Consider the following 17,145-nt stretch of genomic DNA (forward strand, 5'->3'; position numbering starts at 1 on the left):
ACGAGCTGCCCACACACACACAGGGGCACCCCACAGCAACCACTGAATGCTGCATTGTGGCACTGAGACCCATGGGCCAAAAGCCCCGATTTGCAGTCTCTGTGAAAGCAGACTGAGGGACGGACCGGCACGGCTTGACAGCTTGCATTGGGCTGGGCCTGACTAGGTCCAGCAGGGAGACCTCCCAGGGAGGCTGGGAGCAGAGGAAATCAGGTTGGAACTTCACTGGCAACCCACACTTGACCCCATGGAAAGCGCTGGTTTGGGTTAGAAGGAATGGCACAATTTGGCTTGGCCAGGCTGTCCCGTTCAATCAGACCATGGAAAGCCACAAGCATGAGTTAAGCCTCCTACCACGTGCTGAGTCTTGTGTCATGGGATGTCCACCGTGTAGTGGGCCCAGGGCACACAGTGATACACATGTATGGGCTCTGTCCTCACAGAACTTGCAGTCTAGTGGGAAGGGCAAGTGTGCCAACAATCTGCCACCATCTGTCTCGCTAAATGTCACATTCAAGATGGATCTAGGGGGCACTGAGAATCTAGTCACTCATTCAGAAAGATGGCGGGAGGGAGGCAAAGTGTCACAAAAAAGGGGAAGAGTCCTCACGTTTTAAAAGATATTTGGGAGTTACGCAGGTGGAAGAGAAGGGGTGGATGGGAGCAATCCTGGCTGAAGGTCCAGCACGTGTGCAGACACAGAGGTGTGAAAATATGGCCAGTTTGCAGAACTGTAAATAGCTCGCAGAGGCTAGTGAACAGTGGGCAAGGGTGGAAGGGCAGCAGGAGGGCCTGGAAGTTTTGCAGGGTGAATTGTGCCCCCTCGAAAAATATGTTGAAATCCTAACTCCTTGTACTTATGAACATGGCCTTCTTTGGAAATAGGGTCTTTGCAGACATAATCAGGTTAAGAAGAGGTCACTGGGGGGAGGGGGCCCTAATTCAATGACTGGTGCCCTTATAAGAAGAGGAACATTTAGACACAGGGACAATACCATGCAAAGATAAGATCGATTGGTATCATGCATCTAAAAATCAAGGAACATGAAGCATTGCCAGCAGCCACCAGAAGCTAGGAGAGAGGCATGAAACAGACTCTCCCTCTGAATCTCCAAGAAGGAATCAACCCTGCTGACACCTTGATATAAGACTTCTGGCCTCCAGAAGTGACCTCCAGAAATGGGACACAATAAATTAAATCACTCACTTTGTGATGATTTGTTATGACGACCCTAGGAAACTACTACAGTGAGCAGATGAGCCACTCTGAGTTTCCACTTGTTAGTAATCTATAATGTCCTTAACTTCAGAGAACTATTCAAATGACTCATGGAACCATTCAAATGACTTGAAAATTCCCATGACCAGATATCCAAGCTACTACTCTTTTGTATTCCTTCTTATACCTGGTACCTGGAAACGGTCTTTAATCAGACTATGTATCCTGATTTTCATGTCTTTTTTTCTTTTGTGTTTCCTTTCTTTTTTTTCATTCAGAAAGATATACTCTCCAGAATTATAGAGCCATATGTGTGAGTTTGGGTGAATCAGCCAACTTGTTAGTGCCAAGTGTTCTTGCTAGTTTTCCTGATCCACCCTTCTTTCCTTGAGATTTCCACAAGTAGATTGCTTGCAGAGTTTGAAAAATGACCCTCAGCTCCTTGCAGACTCACACGGAGTCCCATGTGACTATCTTGTTTGAAGACCTGTGCTTCCAATGCCACCTCAGTAAAGCAAATCTTCCCATGACATCTCTAAGGCAGGGCCCACCTCCCAGGCTTCCTTCTATCCTGCAGAATGAAGGTCCCATCCGGGATATCTGCTCTGGGGTGGCTGATGGGGAAACTAAGTTGAAGAAGATGTCCTTAAGAAGCTAGCAGTCTGGTGGAGGCTAGGCTTGGGAGAGAGTCATAACGACCAAGTTGTTTTAGTCCATCATGGTTAGTGACCCAGTAGATGAATGCGCAAGGCACTTTAGAGCCCAGAAGAGGAACACTTGGCTCATAATAATGGCTGCCATTTGTTGAGCATCTACTAAGTGCCAAACACCATGGTGGGGTTTTACATGCATGATCTCTAATCCTCAAGGAACAAGACGCATATTACCGTCCTCATTTTACAGATGAAGAAATTGAGCTTCAAGAGGTTAGCTAAGTAACTCACTCAAAGTCCCTCAGTTAGCAAGTGACAGAACCACAACTAGAACTTAGGTCTGCCTGATACCTAAGATCCCACATGGCTTTCTCCACAATACCAGACTGCCTGAGTACAGAGAGATTGGTTCAAGATGGCGGAGCAGAAGTATGTGCACTCACTCTCTTGTGCGAGAGCACCAGAATCACAGCTAGCTGCTGAACAATCATTGACAGGAAGACACTGGAACTCACCAAAAAAGATACCCCACATCCAAAGACAAAGGAGAAGCCACAATAAGATGGTAGGAGGGGTGCAATCACAATAAAGTCAAATCCCATAACCACTGGGTGGGTGACTCACAAACTGGAGAACAATTATGCCACAGAAATCTGCCCACTGCAGTGAAGATTCTGAGCCCCCCGTCAGGCTTCCCAACATGGGGGTACAGCAATGGGAGGGGAAACCCCAGAGAATCAGACTTTGAAGGCTAGCAGGGTTTGATTGCAGGACTTTGACAGGACTGGGGGAAACAGAGACTCCACTCCTGGAGGGGACACACAAAGTAGTGTGCACATCAGGACCCAGGGGGAAGGAGCAGTGACCCCATAGGAGGCTGAACCAGACTTACCTGCACTGTTGGAGGGTCTCCTGAAGAGGCGGGGGGAGGCTGTGGCTCACCACAGGGACAAGGACACTGGCAGCAGAAGTTCTGAGAAGTACGCCTTGACATGAGCCATCCTGGAGTCTGCCATTAACCCCACCAAAGAGCCTGTAGCCTCCAGTGCTTGGTCACCTCAGACCAAACAACCAACAGGGAGGGAACTCAACTCAACACAACAGCAGAAAAGCAGTTTAAGTTTTACTGAGCTCTGCCCACCAGAGCAACACCCATCTGTACCCACCACAAGTCCCTCCCATCAGGAAGCTTGCACAAGCCTCTTAGATAGCCTCATCCACCAGAAGGCAGACAGCAGAAGCAAGAAGAACTACAATCCTGCTGCCTGTGGAACGAAAAACACATTCATGGAAAGATAGACAAAATGAAAAGGCAGAGAACTATGTACCACATGAAGGAACAAAATAAAACCCCAGAAAAACAATTAAATGAAGTGGAGATACGCAACCTCCCAAAAAAAGAATTCAGAACAATGATAGTGAAGATGATCCAAGACCTCGGAAAAAGAATGGAGGCAAAGATTGAGAAGATGAAAGAAATGTTTAACAAAGACCTAGAAGAATTAAAGAACAAACATCTAGAAGAATTAAAGAACAAACAAACAGAGACGAACAATACAATAACTGAAATGAAAACTACAATAGAAGGAATCAATAGCAGAATAACTGAGGCAGAAGAACAGATAAGTGACCTGGAAGACAGAATGGTGGAATTTACTGCTGCGGAACAGAATAAAGAAAAAAGAATGAAAAGAAATGAAGACAGCCTAAGAGACCTCTGGGACAACATTAAACACACCAACATTCGCATGATAGGGGTCCCAGAAAGAGAAGAGAGAGAGAAGGACCTGAGAAAATATTTGAAGAGGTTATAGTCAAAAACTTCCCTAACATGGGGAAGGAAATAGCCACCCAAGTCCAGGAAGCTCAGAGAGTCCCAGGCAGGATAAACTCAAGGAGAAACATGCTGAGACACATAGTAATCGAACTGACAAAAATTAAAGGCAAAGAAAAATTATTAAAAGCAACAAAGTAAAAGCAACAGATAACATACAAGGGAACTCCCATAAGGTTAACAGCTGGTTTCTCAGCAGAAATTCTACAGTCCAGAAGGGAGTGGCAAGATATATTTAAAGTGATGAAAGGGAAGAACCTACAACCAAGATTGCTTTACCCGGCAAGGATCTCATTCAGATTCAACGGAGAAATCAGAAGCTTTACAGACAAGCAAAAGCCAAGAGAATTCAGCACCACAAAACCAGCTCTACAACAAATGCTAAAGGAATGTCTCTAAGTGGGAAACACAAGAGAAGAAAAGGACTTACGAAAACAAACCCAAGGGCTTCCCTGGTGGGAAGTGTCTGCCTGCCAATGCAGGGGACACGGGTTCGTGCCCCGGTCCAGGAAGATCCCACATGCCGCAGAGCGGCTGGGCCCGTGAGCCATGGCCGCTGAGCCTGCACGTCTGGAGCCTGTGCTCTGCAGTGGGAGAGGCCACAACAGTGAGAGACCCGCGTACCGCAAAAAAACAAAACAAAACAAAACAAAAACAAAAACAATTAAGAAAATGGTAATAGGAACATACATATCGATAATTACCTTAAATGTGAATGGATTAAATTCTCTAACCAAAAGACACAGGCTCACTGAGTGGATACAAAAACATCTATATGCTGTCTACAAGAGACCCACTTCAGACCTAAGGACACATACAGACTGAAAGTGAGGGGATGGAAAAAGATATTCCATGCAAAGAGAAATCAAAAGAAAGCTGGAGGAACAATACTCATATTAGATAAAATAGATTTTAAAGAAAGAATGTTACAAGGGACAAGGAAGGACACTACATAATGATCAAGGGATCAATCCAAGAAGAAGATATAAAAATTATAAATATATATGCAACCAATATAGGAGCACCTCAATACATAAGGCCAATGCTAACAGCCATAAAAGAGGAAATCAACAGGAACACAGTAATAGTGGGGGAATTTAACACCTCACTTACACTTATGGACAGATCATCCAGACAGAAAATTAATAAGGAAACACAAGCTTTAAATGACACAATAGACCAGATAAACTTAATTGATATTTATAGGACATTCCACCCAAAAACAGGAGATTACACTTTCTTCTCAAGTGCACATGGAACTTTCTCCAGGATACATCACATCTTGGGTCACAAATCAAGCCACGGTAAAATTAAGAAAATTGAAATCATATCAAGCATCTTTTCCAACCACAACACTATAAGATTATAAATAAATTACAGGGAAATAAACATAAGAAAAACAAATACATGAAGGTTAAACAACACATTACTAAATAACCAAGAGATCACTGAAGAAATCAAAGAGGAAATCAAAAAATACGTAGAAACAAATGACAACGAAACCACAACCACCCAAAACCTATGGGATGCAGCAAAAGCAGTTCTAAGAGGGAAGTTTATAGCAATACAATCCTACCTCAAGAAATGAGAAAAATCTCAAATAAACAATCTAAACTTACACCTAAAGGAACTAGAGAAAGAAGAACAAACAAAACCCAAATTTAGTAGAAGGAAAGAAATCATAAAGATGAGAGGAGAAATAAATGAAATAGAAACAAAGAAAACAACAGCAAAGATCAATAAAACGAAAAGCTGGTTCTCTGAGAAGATAAACAAAATTGATAAACCTTTAGCCAGATTCATCAAGAAAAAGAGGAAAAGGACTCAAATCAATGAAATTAGAAATGAAAAAGGAGAAGTTACAATGGACACTGCATAAATACAAAGCATCATAAAAGACTACTACAAGCAACTCTATGCCAATAAAATGGACAACCTGGAAGAAATGGACAAATTCTTAGAAAGGTATAACCTTCCCACACTAAACCAGTGTGGGAAAATATGAACAGACCAATCACAAGTAATGAAATTGAAACTGTGATTAAAAATCTCCCAACAAAAAAAGTCCAAGACCAGATGGCTTCACAGGTGAATTTTACCAAACATTTAGAGAAGAGCTAACACGCATCCTTCTCAAACTCTTCCAAAAAAATTTCAGAGGGAGGAACACTCCCATATTCATTCTACAAGCCCAACATTACCCTGATACCAAAACCAGACAAAGATACTACAGAAAAAGAACATTACAGACCAATATCACTGATGAATATAGATGCAAAAATTCTCAACAAAATACTAGCAAACAGAATCCAACAATACATGAAAGGATCATACACCATGATCAAGTGCGATTTATCCCAGGGATGCAAGGATTCTTCAAAATACACAAATCAATCAATGTGATACACCATATTAACAAACTGAAGGAGAAAAACCGTATGATCATCTCAATAAATGCAGAAAAAACTTTTGACAAAATTCAACACCCATTTATGATAAAAATTCTCCAGAAAGTCGCCATAGAGGAAACCTACCTCAACATAATAAACGCCATATATGAGAAACCCACAGCCAGCACCATTCTCAATGGTGAAAAACTGAAACCATTTCCACTAACATCATGAACAAGACAAGGATGCCCACTCTCACCACTATTATCCAACATAGTTTTGGAAGTCTTAGCCACATCAATCAGAGAAGAAAAAGAAATAAAAGGAATACAAATTGGAAAAGAAAAAGTAAAACCATCACTGTTTGCAGATGACATGATACTATACATAAAGAATCCTAAAGATGCCACCAGAAAACTACTAAAGCTGATCAATGAATCTGGTAAAGTTGCAGGCTACAAAATTAATGCACAGAAATCTCTTGCATTCCTATACACTACCAACAAAACATCAGAAGAAGAAATTAAGGAAACAATCCCATTCACCACTGAAACAAAAAGAATAAAATACCTGGGAATAAACCTACTTAAGGAGGCAAAAAACCTGTACTCAGAAAACTATAAGATACCAATGAAAGAAATCAAAGATGACCCAAATAGATGGAGAGATATACCATGTTCTTGGATTGGAAGAATCAATATTGTGAAAATGACTGTACTACCCAAAGCAATCTACACATTCAGTACAATCCCTATGAAATTACCAATGGCAATATTTACAGAACTGGAACCCAAAAAATATCTTAAAATTTGTATGGAGACACAAAAGACCCCGAATAGCCAAAGCGATCTTGAATGAAAAAACGGAGCTGGAGGAATCAGACGCCCTGACTTCAGATTATAATACAAAGCTACAGCAATGAAGACAATATGGTACTGGCACAAAGACAGAAATATAGATCAATGGAACAGCATAGGAAGCCAGGAGATAAACCCACGCACCTATGGTCAACTAATCTATGGCAAAGGAGGCAAGGATATACAATGGAGAAAAGATAGTCTCTTCAATAAGTGGTACTGGGAAAACTGGACAGCTACATGTAAAAGAATGAAATTAGAACACTCCCTAACACCACACACAAAAATAAACTCAAAATGGATTAAAGACCTAAATGTAAGACCAGACACTCCAAAACTCTTACAGGAAAACCTGGGAAGAACATTCTTTGACATAAATCACAGCAAGATCTTTTTTGACCCACCTCCTAGAGTAATGGAAATAAAGACAAAAATAAACAAATGGGGCCTAATGAAACTTAAAAGCTTTTGCACAGCAAGGAAAAGACAAGATGAAAAGACAACCCTCAGAATGGGAGAAAATATTTGCAAATGAATCGACGGACAAAGGATTAATCTCCAAAATATATAAACAGCTCATGCAGCTCAATATTAAAGAAACAAATAACCCAATCCAAAAATGGGCAGAAGACCTAAATAGACATTTCTCCAAAGAAGACATACAGATGGCCAAGAAGCACATGAAAAGCTGCTCAACATCACTAATTATTACAGAAACGCAAATCAAAACTACAGTGAGGAATCACCTCACACCAGTTAGAGTGGGCATCATCAGAAAATCTACAAACAACAAATGCTGGAGAGTGTGTGGAGAAAAGGGAACCCTCTTGCACTGTTGGTGGGAATGTAAATTGATACAGCCACTATGGGGAACAGTATGGAGGTTCCTTAAAAAACTAAAAATAGAATTACCCTATGACCCAGCAATCCCACTACTGGGCATATAGCCAGAGAAAACCATAATTCAAAAAGACACATGCACCCCAATGTTCATTGCAGCACTATTTACAATAGCCAGGTCATGGAAGCAACCTAAATGCCCATTGACAGACGAATGCATGAAGAAGATTTGGTACGTATATACAATGGAATATTACTCAGCCATATAAAGGAACGAAATTGGGTCATTTGTAGAGACGTGGATGGATCTAGAGACTGTCATACATTGTGAAATAAGTCAGAAAGAGAAAAACAAATATAGTATATTAACACATGTATGTGGAATCTAGAAAAATGGTACAGATGAACCAGTTTGCAAGGCCGAAATAGAGACACAGATGTAGAGCACAAAGGTATGGACATCAAGGGGGAAAGCGGGGGTGGGGGCGAGTGGTGGTGGTGGGATGAATTGGAAGATTGGGATTGACATATATACACTAATATGTGTAAAATAGATAACTAATAAAACCTGCTGTATTAAAAATAAAATAAAATTCAAAACCAAAAACCTAGTACACACACCCCACTTACACACACACACACAGACAACAATAAATATTAGGTCAGAAATGAATAATAAAGATTAAAAAAGGCCAGGCTGCTTGATGCCCAGGGCTTGTTTCATCAAAGTAAGCACTTAAAAACATTCAGCGATTTTTCCATATTGTTTTTGCAGTAACAAAAGCATTTAGTGGGAAGATCAAGATTAAACTCACCAAGGTTGCCAAAAACACAGCCAGTGCTGTTCTTATCTTGCTTGACCTTCCTGAGGGCTGATCTTGTCTCCTTCTTGAAAATCCTTCTTCTGTTTCCTTCCACAACATCATGTTCAGCTGGTGTTCTTTCTTCCTCTTTGGGTGTTCTTTTCAGTTTCCTCTTTTTCTAACTCCTTCTTTAAGGTTCTGCCCTCCATCCATTTTTCATTTATCATTCTATGTACCCTCTCCAGGAAAATCCCATCTACTCCAAGGATGTCAATTACTTTCTTGGTCATGTTTTCCTCATTTGTTTCTTGTTGATTCCCAAATATTTACATCTAATGCTGACCCCTCTTCTGAGCTCCAGACCTAGATACCTGGTGCTCTCACAATCATTTCCACCTGAAACTCCCACAAACACCTCAAAGTCACCATGTGCATATCTGGTCTCATTATCTTTCCCCCCAGACCTCACTTCCTCTGTTCTCCATCCCAGGGAATGGCCCTCCATATCCCCTGTTGGCTAAAGCATCCTTCTTCTTTATCCTCCTTCATTTGATCAATTCCTAAATTTTCTTCATTCTACCTTCTAAGTGTCTCTCAAATATGCCTGCATCAGCCACCCCCACAGTCACCACCTTAGGTCTGTCCTCTGACTTCTCTATCTGAATGATTGTTTTTTAAAAACTTTTTTATTTTGAAATAATTTAAATTTATAGAAGAGTTTTCAGGATAGTACAGAGAGTTCCTCTATACTCTTCACCCAGCTTCCTTGTATAACCATGGTACAGTTATCAAAATGAAGAAATTAACATTGCATACTGGATGATTTGGATGGCTTCTGTGACAGATACTCCTGTTTGCCTAGTGCCTCCCCAGAATCTTTTTTTCCCCTTTTATTAGCTGGAAATGGAAATGTGTCCACCTCCAGAGGATGGATCAAGGATGGTCTCTCCCTCTCACTTTGACTAACTTCCGCTCATCCATCAGCACCAGCTGACTCCCCCAAATCTGATGAGGTGGTCCTCCAAGATGCTGCCCTAGCAGCCTACTCTTTCTCCACAGCTGCTGGATTGTCACTCTGTGTATTTGTCTGTCATTCCCAGTAGGCACTCAGTAACTATTTGCTATATGAATGGATGAATGAGATCAGGGTGGCTGGAGCTATAGGTTTGCAGTGGTGATCCAGAAGGATGGCATCTATGAATCGAGGAGTTTGAAAAACTTATTGGGGACCCAAAATCCTTTAAAACACAGAGGCCCAGTCCCAGTGCAGATGGACCCTAATGCCATTTCCATCCTCACTCTGACCATCCTAGTGATGCAGGGTAGGGCTAAGCCTGGTGTCACAGGCTCCTTGAATGTCATGTCTGGGAGAGTGCCTTGAATCCAGTGGTTCCCAGGCTTAGTTGGCTGACTCAGAACCTCCAGGGGTGGGGCCTGGCAATCTGCCTGTTTAATAAGCTTGCAAGGTGATACAATGCACTGCAGGAACCTGGCTCCAGTCCAAGAAGTGGAGTTCAGACACCCCTTGGGTAAGCCAAACTTCTTATTTTACAGTGTTGGACAATCTGATTGTGAGGGTCTCTTCCAGCTCTGATTTTTTGATACATTACTTTTTTTCTGTAATTTCAAAATAACCTGATGAATCTAAATGTTTTTAATATGAATCATGGATCTACATATTACACTCCTAAAATGCCTGTCAAAAGTCACATATGAGGAAATAACTCCAGTTTCTTAATCTTAATATTTTTTATTCTAAACCTCATTTTTCTTGCAGTGTAATATCAGAGATTTAGATTTTATGAATCCTACAGTAGTATTATATTAGGATCTGATGGGAAATTACATGCATTTACATCTTTTTTTAATTTATTTATTTATTTATTTATTTTTGGCTGCATTGGGTCTTTGTTGCTGTGCATGGGGTTTCTCTAGTTGCGGCGAGAGGGGGCTATTCTTTATTGCGGTGCGCAGGCTTCTCATTGCGGTGGCTCTTTGTTGCAGAGCACAGGATCTAGGTACGTGGGCTGCAGTAGTTGTGGCTCACGGGCTCTAGAGCGCAGGCTCAGTAGCTGTGGCCCACAGACTTAGTTGCTCCGCGGCATGTGATATCTTCCCGGACCAGGGCTCAAACGCGTGTCCCCTGCATTGGCAGGTGAATTCTTAACCACTGCGCCACCAGGGAAGTCCCAATGCATTTGCATCTTGATTTAGCTTTGCAATCATATTCAATTTCCACCCTGGCTTTGGGCAGCCTTTATTTCTACATGTAGCATTTACTGATTTTTATGATTGGAATATAATACAGGTTTTTAATCCAAAAGAGGTTAGTCCTAATATTCATGCCTCTCCAGAATTATATATCTCTGTCTAAGTAAGCCCAATTGCAGTAGATTTTCCACTCCTTAAAATCCCTAATATTCTGTAATGGTTTGGCTGGTTACTGGATGGAAACAGAAATACCGTATGTCAGAACCTCAACTACCCCCTGCTCTCCCTCCCATTCTAGACAAAGAGAACGAAGTGAAGTTCAGGAGCAACGTGGGCAGCCCTTACCATGGGATCTGCACAGCCATAGCGGAAGCATGTGGCTGGAGGGACAGCTGGGCTACGCAGGCTGACTGATCCTCTTAATATTCGTGCACCTCAGGTGCAAACAGTGCAGCTTCCAAGTCTGCATCTTTCCAAAGTAAGGCCCCGTTGCTGAGTGCGATCTGGGGTCAAGCAGGTGGCTAGTCTCAGGAAGTGAAGAAGCTGTTACAGACAAGGGACTTGCAGTCTATTGGGGAAGAAGTTCCGGGAGTTCTAATGAACTCAGGAGTATACAGAACAGTGACAGAATTTTAAAGTTTCCAGGTTGATTTGAATCCTTCAAAGGAAAAGCACACTGGATGTTCAATAGTCAGGGGCGGAAATGATTTCATGGTCTGTGATACACATTTCTCATCCTTTCTTCTTCACTAGTAAGGATTCATTTCCAAAAAGCATTTAAGAAACAATTAAGCCTTCACGGCTAATCAGAAGTGCATGGAAATGCTTTGGTCATCATTTTTCCAGGCTGCTGCCATGACATCTGTTCTATACTGCAGCACTATAGGGAAAGGACCATGACTTTCTAAGCTTACTTCCATATCCCCCGCTTCCTGTGCCTGTGATTGGAGGTGAAATGGACCATGCACTGAAGAACTGAAATTGTTATGACATCTGAGGATAGCAAAGGTGCAAGGAGACCCTTTCTGACATTTTGGCTTTGGGGACCCAGATTTGGAACTTGCAGCCAATGCGTCCATCAGAGCTGTGACATGTCCCTTCCTACCTTCCTTTTTTCTTCCTTCCTTCCACCCTCCCTCTCTTTCTCTCTTTCTTTTCTTCTTTACATCTTTCTTTCTTTCTTTCTTTTTCTTTCTTTCTTTCTTTCTTTCTTTCTTTCTTTCTTTCTTTCTTTCCTTCTCTCTCTCTTATTTCCTTCCTCCCTCCCTCCCTCCCCTTCCCTCCTTTCCTCCCTTCCTCCCTCCCTTCCTTCCTTCCTCCCTCCCTCCCTCCCTTTCTTTCCTTCTTTCTTCCTTCCTTTCTTTCCTTCTTTCTTCCTTCCTTCCTTTCTATTTCTTTCTTCTTCCTTTCTTTTTTTTTTTTTTGCAGTATGCGGGCCTCTCACTGTTGTGGCCTCTCTCGTTGCGGAGCACAGGCTCCGGCCGCGCAGGCTCAGCGGCCATGGCTCACGGGCCCAGCCGCTCCGCAGCATGTGGGATCTTCCCGGACCGGGGCACGAATCCGTGTCCCCTGCATCGGCAGGCGGACTCTCAACCACTGCACCACCAGGGAAACCCCTCTTCTTTCTTTCTTTTCTTTCTTTCTTTCTTTCTTTCCTTCTTTCTTCTTTCATACATATTGAGCACACATTATGTACAAGGTCATGTACCAAACTCTGGTTTAGTTGATTCAAAAGAGAGATGCAGTAAAGTGACCGCTGACAGGTATGTATGGAGCATTTTCAATGCTGGGCCAGCCATGCTTTTGTCTAACCATTATTTACCGAGCAGTTGCCAGGCTGTGCCAGAGACACAGAATTAAAGTAGAATGAGTTTCTAAGACCTCACAGTGCAGTCTTAACACCCAGATAGAAAGAGCTATGAAATAAGATACATAATCTTGAATGACATAAAATGCCGACAGTCCATCTACCCATCCTGCTGTCTACTAACCCTTCATCCAACAAGTATTTATTAAATGTCTACCACAAGAAGTCTCTATTTTCAGCTTCAGGGATGCAACACTAAAAAAACCAGCATACAAACCATAAACCAAAAAATTAATAAACAGAGTTAATTCTAATAGTGAACAGTTCTACAAAGAGAATAAATCAGGGTGATGTGATAAAGACTGCTCCAGATAGAGAGGTTATGGAAGGCCTTTCTGAGGCAGTGACATTTGAGCTGAGGCTGAAGGGGTGTGAAGGAGCCAGCATGTGATTATCTGGGTGAAAACATAATCCCAGACAAAGGGAAGAGCAAATGCAAACATCCTGAGATAGAAATAAGTTTAGTGGGTTCAGAGAACAGGAAAAAGGCCAGAGTGACTAGAGTGTAGTTAGTGGGGGTGGGGTAGAGGAGGGGTGTGTGGAGTACTAGAAGAGAAGATCTCAGAAAAAGGCAAAGACTGGATCACGTGGTCTCTTACAGAACCGAAGACATTTGCATCTTATTCTAAGCATACTAAGAAGCTTTGAGGGGGACTGGTGGTCCAGCGGTTAAGATTCTGCACTCCCAAATACAGGCGGCTCAGATTCGATCCCTGGCCAGGGAACTAGATCCCACATGACACGAGTAAAGATCCCTCATGCAGCAACTAAAGATCCTGCAACGAAGATCTCGCGTGCCGTAACTAAGACCCAGCACAACCAAATAAATAAATATTCTAAAAGAAGAAGAAGCCTTTGAGAATTTTACATTGGGAAGGACATATTCTTATTTATGCTTTAGAAGATTGCTCTGAACCTCTCTCTCAGTGATTCATATAACAAGAATACAAAAAAGCAAACAGTAAATATATAGATCCAAACAACACTTAACTTAATTGATATGTATATAACGTTCCACACCCAATAAGTATAAAATACACATCCTTTTCAGGTGCAAAGAGAATACTGACCAAGATCAAACATGGTCTGAGCCATAAAATAAATCTCAACACATTCAAACAATTGAAATCTTATAGAATGTCTTCCCTAAACCAATGAAACTAAATTAGAAATCAATTGCAATAAAATATCTAGACAATCCCCCAAATATTTAGAAATTAAACAGCACACTTCTAAACACATGGGTCAAAAGAGAAATTACAAAGAAAGTTAGAAAATTTTTGAACTGATTGATAGTGAAAATACAATATATCAACTAAAGCAATACTTTAAGGGATATTTATAGTTTAACTACCTATATTAAAAAGGAAGAAGGTTTTGAAATCAATGATCTAGGTTTCTAGCTTAAAAAACTAGAAGAAGAATGCATTAAATCTGATATTAAAGAAAAGAAATAATAAGCATAAGGATATAAAGCAGTGAAATAAAACACATACCTCAAATAGAGAAAATTGACAAAGCCAGAAGTTGTCTCCTTGAAAAGATTAATAAAATTTATAATTCCTTATTAAGATTCATCAAGAAAAAAAGAGCAAACACAAATGACCAATTTCAAGAATGAAAGAGGAGATATCCTATAGATCCTACAGACATTAAAGGCTAACAAGGGAATACTATGAACTCTACGTGAATAAGGTCAGTAATTCAGATCAAGTGGGCAAATTCTTTGAAAAACATAACTAACCAAAGGTGACTCAAGATGAAACAGAAAACCTAAATAGCCCAACCTCTACTAAAAATATTCAATTCATAATCTTAGTCAAAAACATTTTCACATCGATCACTCCAGCCCAGATGGTTTCACCGGTGAGTTCTGTCAAACATTTATGGAATTAATAGTACTATTTTTACACAAACTCTTTTAGAAAAATAGATGTGAAGGCCCCATTTCTCTATCCATTTTATGAGGCTAACATAATCTTGATAGAAAAACCCGACAAAGACATTTAAGTAAAGGAGTATATTGTTCTTATTCCATGGACGAGAACAACACTGGGGCTCAGAGAGGCAACATGACTTATCCCAAATCTCAGGATTTGGAAGTGGCAGAGCAGCCCAGGTTTTCAACCCCAGACTCTCTTCACCATGCTGTCGCCTAGAAAGCAGCCCCTTTACAGTCTGCAAATCATATCCTGTAGGCAAGAATTTAAGGCTACCTCCACCAGAAGCTGAGCCCAGAGGACCAGCCCCCCTTCACTACTTCCTACTCCCAAAGGACTGCAGATGGGTGATTGTGTATCCCTTACTGCCCATTTTGGAGTCCCTGGTGTGAATCCTCCTACTTACAATGAACAGCTGTGTGAGGCCAAAGACCTATGTGTGGTTACAGGAAAAAATTCTTCCATGTTACATCTGGTTTTGTCATTTGGGCCAATAATTCTGTCTAGTCCATTATGTATTGCTTTGGGTAACAGATACGGCACAGAAGGAATGCCTAAAAGTTTTAACAGGAAAACAAGTCACTGCCAGAAGAAGGTAACAGTAACACAGCAGCCTAGAAATAACTATTTAAATGGAAGTCTGAGTGCCATTAATTAGTATTCAAATGAGTAACGCCTCTTGTATTTGACCCATTATCAGAACTTGAAATAACCACCTCAGTTCTTCTGTGACCCTGTAGTTTTGATGTCCTGGGTATGATTTTTTTTTTTTAATTGGGGTATAGTCGTTTTATAATGCTGGGTATGATTTTAGAAGTGGGCCATTGGCTGCCATGTGGGAATTTCCCAGTGTCTGCTGTACTAGGTTGTGAATCTTCATGACCCAGTCTTGCTGGGAAACATGGTTAGGGCTGGCCTTCATCTCGCAGCCTTGACATCTAATGTTGCCACCTTTTCTAGTTGAGTCTACCTCCTAGATATCTCTCAGCTGTGTCCTCCCCTTACTCCCCTCTGTCCTTGTTCAGGGTCTCGTCATCAACTCCAAGGCCATGGCTTCCTAGCGTGTTCCCTGCCTTTAATCTCTGTGCCTCCAGTCTATCTTTCACAAGATCACTAGAAACTGTATTTCTATGTTGTCTTTGTGTTAAACCGAAAATTCATTAGTAGGTCTTTCATAATTCTAGGCTCAATGTGTGTAATTACTGTCCCAATTTAAACCCTCCAAACTGAATTCTCAAACATCCTGCCCCACCCCCTCTTCCACAGCCTTCCCCGTCTCAACTAAAGACCATTCCTTTCATCTAGTTGCAAAAATTGGGGGTTGTAGTTGACTCTACTTTTCTCTCTGATCCAATCTAATCAGCAAACCCTGTTGTCTGTATCTCCCAAAGAGATCCAGAATCCACACTGTTCAGTGCCTCTACTCCCACCCTGAACCAAATCTCCCTGATCTCTCGCTGGGATTATTGCAGGAGCCTCCTTACTGATCTCTCTGCTTCCTCCCTTGCCCCACTACTACTATTTTCAAAAAGCAGCCAGAGGGCTCCTTTTTAAAACCCAGAAGCCAGATCACGGAACTCTTGTGTGCAAAATCCATAGCTGCCACCTTGCTCAGAGTAAAGGCAAATTTCATTACAGTGGCCTAAAAAGTCCTACTCATCTGGCCCTTCACAAGCTTCCAACAGAACCTTGTTGCCAGCCACTCCCTCTGCCTGGAAAACTCTTCCCCCACATGTCTACATGGCCCACTTCCTTCCCTGACTACCCAACAGTAGCACCCTCTTCTCTCACCCTTCCAACCTTCCTTTCCTGCTTCCTTTTTTTTTTTTTTAAAGAACACACATAACCTTCTGATGTACTAATATACTTTTCTAATAATTTATTATTATTTATAGTCTACATTCCCAAATGGAATATAATCTCCGTTAGGTCTGAACTTCGTTTATTTTATTCACCGCTGTATCTCCAGTGCCTGGTACATAATAGATGCTCAATAAATATTTATCAAATCAGTGAACAAATGAATATGCTTCTCTACCCTCATCTTCCAGAGGTCCCTCCCACTGAACACTAGCTTTTAAATAATAATGATGGTGATAAATGTTTCTTGAAAAAACTTTGCTATAGACAAAAGCGTAAAAGAACCAGAGATAACTGTTGTCAACATATATATGTACAACATATTGATTAAAACAAGCAAACACACACAAAAAATATAGCCAAAGCATGTGCAAAACACAGCAGCACAGAGTGAAAAAAGAGTTCATTGGATTCCAAGGTCTGTGGATTTATAACAATGGCTCCCTGGTCTCGGCAGCAACCCCGTGTTCACGTCACAGACAAGAAAGCAGATGTTGGGTTTATTGTCCAATACTTTGCGGTGATATGGGTGGGGCTGTGCTCAGATCCCCTCAAGGTCTTACCTAGTAAACGTTCTGATTATTTGGCAAGAATAGAAAGCATTCCTGTGAACTGCACAGTGCCTATTTGAACTCCTCGTTAGGCAAGCGATTACTCCAGCACAAACAGAT

The sequence above is a fragment of the Monodon monoceros genome, unplaced genomic scaffold, assembly GCF_005190385.1.
Source record: "Monodon monoceros isolate NGI ecotype Baffin Bay Population unplaced genomic scaffold, NGI_Narwhal_1 Super_Scaffold_11, whole genome shotgun sequence".
Taxonomy (NCBI): domain Eukaryota; kingdom Metazoa; phylum Chordata; class Mammalia; order Artiodactyla; family Monodontidae; genus Monodon; species Monodon monoceros.